Genomic DNA, 5797 nt, shown 5'->3' on the forward strand with positions numbered 1-5797 from the left:
TTCTGTTATTGGACTTCTGTGCTAGTTACAGCTTGTCCATAACGAACACCATGTTCAAGCATAAGGGTGTCCATCAGTGCACGTGGCACCAGGATGCCCTAGGCCGGAGGTCGATGATCGACTTTGTGGTCGTTTCATCAGGCCTCCGGCCGTATGTCATGGACACTCGGGTGAAGAGAGGGGCGGAGCTGTCAACCGATCACCACCTAGTGGTGAGTTGGATCCGATGGCCGGGGAGGAGGCTGGACAGACTCAGCAGGCCCAAACGTACTGTGAGGGTCTGTTGGGAATGTTTGGCGGAGTCCATTGTCAGAAAGATCTTCAACTTCCACCACCGGCGGAGCTTCGACTGAAATCCCGAGGGAGTCTGGAGATATTCAGTCTGAGTGGACCATGTTCTCCACCTCCATTGTCGACGCGGCTACTTGCTGTGGCCATAAGGTCTCCGGTGCCTGTCAAGGCGGCAATCCCCAAACCCGGTGGTGGACACTGGAAGTAAGGGATGCCGTCAAGCTGAAGAAGGATTCCTATCGAGCCTGGCTGGCTTGTGGGACTCCTGAGGCAGCTGACAGGTACCGGCAGGCCAAGAGGACTGCAGCCCGGGTGGTTGTGGAGGCAAAAAATCTGGCTTGGGAAGAGTTCGGTGAGGCCATGGAGAAGGACTATCGGTTGGCCTCGAAGAGATTCTGGGAGTATGGGGTCAGGGGCCCTTTGCTAAGGGCTGTCCGGTCCCTGTACGACCAGAGCAGGAGCTTGGTTCGCATTGCCGGCAATAAGTCAGACTGTTTCCCGGTGCATGTTGGACTCCGGCAGGGCTGCCCTTTGTTCTACATTGTTGCATCTTCATTAATGAGATAACATGCAGATAAATAGTGTAGTCCAAAGATCATTCAACCTTCAATGCGTTTTATATAATCAATGAACTCTTCAACCAATTCTGAGTTTGTAAAAAAAAAGTTTAACTTTCTATATTAGTTCTCAAAATAAATAATTGCAACAGTTCAATCATACCGAAATTAAAAAGGAAAACAAAAGTTCTCTTTTGAATCCCCATGTGCAAGAATGTGAACAAGGCGGAAGTCAACAGCACATAATGTAAAATGTTATGTTTTTCATAATGTAATGTTGCCAGAATGTAAAATTAGTTATTTTATGGATTTAAAAATTATCCATTTTTGTTTGTCCTTTACAAATTAACTCAACATGAATGCCTGTCATCTAGTACAAATGCACAGTGCTCACATTTATTTGGACATTAAAACATTACATATCAGTTTGTGCCTTAAATTGTGATCTCACATAGCAGAATATTTGGTAACACTTTATAATAACTGCACGCTATTACCCATACAAAAATGTAATATATGGCCATATATGTACTTATATTTTAAATAGCATGACATATATCTCTACATATATTTGACTTATCTGAGAACACAATATATGCCTGCAACATATATCTATACATATATTTGACTTATCTGAGAACACAATATATGCCTGCAACATATATCTATACATATATTTGACTTATCTGAGAACACAATATATGCCTGCAACATATATCTCTACATATATTTGACTTATCTGAGAACACAATATATGCCTGCAACATATATCTACACATATATTTCACTTATCTGAGAACACAATATATGCCTGCAACATATATCTATACATATATTTGACTTATCTGAGAACACAATATATGACTGCAACATATATCTATACATATATTTCACTTATCTGAGAACACAATATATGCCTGCAACATATATCTATACATATATTTCACTTATCTGAGAACACAATATATGCCTGCAACATATGTGAACATGTATGTGTCCAAACATGTGAAGAAAATATTTGAGTTCATCCATATATGATTCCATATACTATCTGCATATATTACAGTATAGTATTGGTTTCTCGCATATATGGACAACATTAATTATAAATATGTGACATACATATTTGTTTTCAACATATTTAATAAATGTATGTAAACATACACTGTAACCCTTTACTGTAAATTTACAATGAATTTCTTACAGAATTGTACTGTATTTCCATAATACAGTATTAAGCTGTATCTTTTACAGAACAGCTGTAAATATACAGCACATTTCTGTTTTCGTCCTGATAAATTCGTTACCATCATACTGACTGAAAAGGCATTGCATTGTGGGATTGATTTCTTTCGCGCTCAATTCAGTTCAAATGTGACGCGTCATGCGAGCAGACAGTAACAGACAGCTACAACAGGCAAACTCGTTTTGTCAGCGGGATTCAACTGAACAAATAATCATTCCTGTTATCAAGATAAACAATGTCTGCGAACCTGTGAGCAATTTTAAAGCTTTTTTGAGGTTCGGTTCGGTTCGTGTTTCAAACATTAGTTGCCTGTGACGCAGCAGAAAATGGACGACGTTAACGGTAGCAGCTACCTGAAGACGGATGGAAGAATTTGTCATTGAATAATCTAACCTGCGCGTGACGATAAGTGGGATTTAGAGTTTGAGAAGATGGAGAATTGTTCAACTGAGTGATACGGTAAGCCAATATATAAGTTTTTTTTTTTTTTGCGTTCGCATTTCTACATTGTTTTCACGTATTTGGTTTGATTTTGCGAACGCGGTTTACTACCGTGGCCGCGCAAGCAATTCACTGACTCTGTTCCACCTGTTTACCAAGTAACGTTAACTTCGACATTTCATATAATAGGCAACCTTTACCATGCTATTTGCATGACGTGCATTTGATATATATTTTTTTCGTTTTAGGCTTTGTAATCTGATGGCCATTGTTAATGTAAGTGCTTTTAAGTAGTATTACAGTTATAGTCTAACAGTTATGTGGTAAAAAATAAATAAAAATGCTGTCAAATTCTGTCAGTTCTGTGATCGTGCTTTTGAATCGTTGTCAGAATTTTGCTAGCACATGAAAATCCATGTTCCTAATGCTGTTTTCAAATGTAGTAGGCCTATTCCTGATTGCCATCCCATGGTCCTACAACTACTCCCTAATTCAAAGAAGTTAGACGGTGTTATCCTTCAAGCAGATAAGTAGAGATTATTCAGCAAATCTCATTAATTTGTAATATGTTTTATGTTTTGGTTCTGTTGATCAAGGTTGTGCTGTCCTTTTTAAAAATTGTTTCAGGAATTTGCATCGCTGATGTCCAGCAATCTACATTTGCCAGAAAGTCCACGACTTATTTCCTGGTATGTAAACATTAAAGGGGTAGATGAAACCTAAAATGAAAAGCCATCATTTACTCACCCCACTGCAAAATATGGTTTTCTTAATTAGTGTTTTTATTTTGTTTCCAGTCCAGATATCTACAATTCTTACATGAAGAAGCATTTAATAGACACGTAAAAATTGTCTTGTTTTCTGAAAGAATAAGTCAAAATTAAGTGAGTTTATGCTTAAAGGGGGGGGTACAATGGTGTTTCATGTATTCAGAGTTGTTTACAGTGTTAAAGAGATGGATTCTCATGCTTAACATGGCCAAAGTTTTTTTAAAATATTTTGGACGAATAACGGAGAATTTCTGTGCCGAAAATCTTACTTCCGGGTTGGTACAAGTTTCGGCTGTTTTTTTTTCGACCGTGGATCTAATGACGTAGACCAGAGTGGAACTCCTTATAAGAGCATTTCTCCCGGAAAAGCGCGGCCGCGCACACGTCGACCAGAGGAGAGCGAGACCGCGCACATCAACGCGCTTCAACAGGAAATCATCGGCAGCGCTGCATAGTGTCTCCAAAGTGTGTTTTTGGATGTGAGAGAAAGCTTACCAAAGAACCCAGCGTTAGGAACAGTGGATGCAGAAACGAGTTGTGTAGACTGTTTGTTCCCTGCATTTCGACGATGAATGTTTTATAAACAAAGCCCAGATCGACGGATTCTTTCTATGGCTCTGGCTTCGCCCACACGGCCCGCCTCCAGACACTCGTTTTTTTCCGGAAAGACAGGGGGGGTACAATGGTATCTTGTTGAGTACAGCCTATCTTTCTTTTATAAATATAATAAAACTAAAGACTTTTTGGAGATATGAAGGATGCAATACTACTCTATAGGTACTCAAGATTAACAGGAGATTGAGTGAAAATGAGCATTTCACCCCCCCTTTAAAACAAACAAAATTATATGCCAGTGCATTTTAGCATTCTAACCAATTTTAATTTTTAGTTGAAAAATTTAATTCATAGAACTATGAATAGACAACTACATCGAACCACAGTGGAACCCACAGTAGTTATTTTAATTATTAATTTATTTATTTTTTTTTATTTTTTTTATTCCATTACAGGTCAATCTCTAAGCAACCAGTGCTGGATATTAAGTTTGGAAGGTCAAGGTGTGTGTGAAGGATCACAGCCTCTTCATCACTGGCCTGGCAGCGCTGTTTGCCTCCTCCTATAACTTCTGCTTGCAGTACCAGGAAGAGGCAGCACCTTGAGTTTGTTCAGAGGTTAGTCATTGGCATATTTGCCATTCATATATATATATATTAGACTGAATTGTGTCACTAACCTTGACTTGACAGTATTTATTATGTTGACTACTGGTATGAACAATATGGCCCTGGTTTCCATACAGGGCTTAGCTTAACATCCTTGATGTGTCATACAAGTGCCCAGCCAATGTGAGTGATTCCTTCAGAGTGAACACGGGTGAATCTGACTGCAGTAGATGTGAAAGATATCTTGTTGAAACATCTACAAATGTCCATATATAGGTGAAAATGCCCCTTGAAATCAATTTAAGGTGGCAAATATTACCCCTTAATAAAAAAATTTAATTTCTGTCACTGCTCTAAACTGACCACTGCATAGAATATGAAAAATATGTTAGAAATTATTAGAAATTATTTCTGTCACAAAGGTTTGGGCTGGATTCTGGCAGTGTGTGCTCTATATAAACGGAGAGTCTAAAGACTGCCTTTCCACTGATACTCTGATGGCACCGGATGAGGGCATGATATTGTTAATGAGCTGGGTGATGAGTAGACAAAAGTTGTAGAATAAAACTTTAAATCTGGCAACCCCACTTCCAAAAGTTTAGTTAGTTGACAGTGTGCATGTAAACAGACACATTGAGTTGATGTATTTTACCAGGGCAGAAAAAATATCAGTTATTGATCACAACATCCAACATTGCATTTTTTTTTTCCACAACATCCAACATTGCATTTTTTTTTTTTTTTTCATGTTGTTCAGTTTTAGACCGCTTTTGTGCTGTCTCTCTTTGTCAAAATATATACACTCAGTTAATAATATTTAATTGTTGTTTTTTTCTGCCTTTTAGACGCTTTCTTGACATCAATCCTGAACGTGGATCAAAAACAAAGAAAGGACAAGTAACTTCAAAGAAAACTGGCCAAGTTGTGCAAAACAAGAACACCACTGTAAGCCTACAGGTGTCCTCACTTCTGCGAAACCTTGCAGACTTTGAATGGGATTTCGTTTGCACTTTTATGGAAAAAAGAAACAGCATTTCACTGTCGTTATAAAGCTTGGAAGAGCCAGGACATTTTTTAATAGAACTCTGATTGTATTCGTCTGAAAGAATAATGTCATATACGCCTAGGATGACTTGAGGGTGAGTAAATCATGTGCTAATTTAAATTTTTGGGTGAACTATTCCTTTAATTAAGTGCTAACTGTTACCTGTTTGTTGTTAAGTGTTAAAATTGCATTTTATGTTTAAAAAGTAATTCAGCCAACATGGTCACAGATGGCATTTTAACTAAATAAATGTTTTAAAACCCAGAAAATGTTGTTTTCTTTTT

General features: G+C 38.0%; 1 long non-coding RNA gene across 1 annotated transcript; it reads left to right on the top strand.

Moving 5' to 3' along the window:
* The first annotated feature begins 2141 nt into the window (after positions 1–2141).
* On the top strand, positions 2142–5460 carry LOC307162388. The gene is made up of 4 exons (XR_013821916.1): positions 2142–2553; positions 2784–2811; positions 2979–3224; positions 5314–5460. It is a non-coding gene; the product is annotated as an uncharacterized lncRNA (long non-coding RNA).
* The last annotated feature ends 337 nt before the right edge of the window (positions 5461–5797 follow it).

This window comes from Squalius cephalus (genome assembly GCF_949319135.1).
Source record: "Squalius cephalus genome assembly, chromosome: 7".
Lineage (NCBI taxonomy): Eukaryota > Metazoa > Chordata > Actinopteri > Cypriniformes > Leuciscidae > Squalius > Squalius cephalus.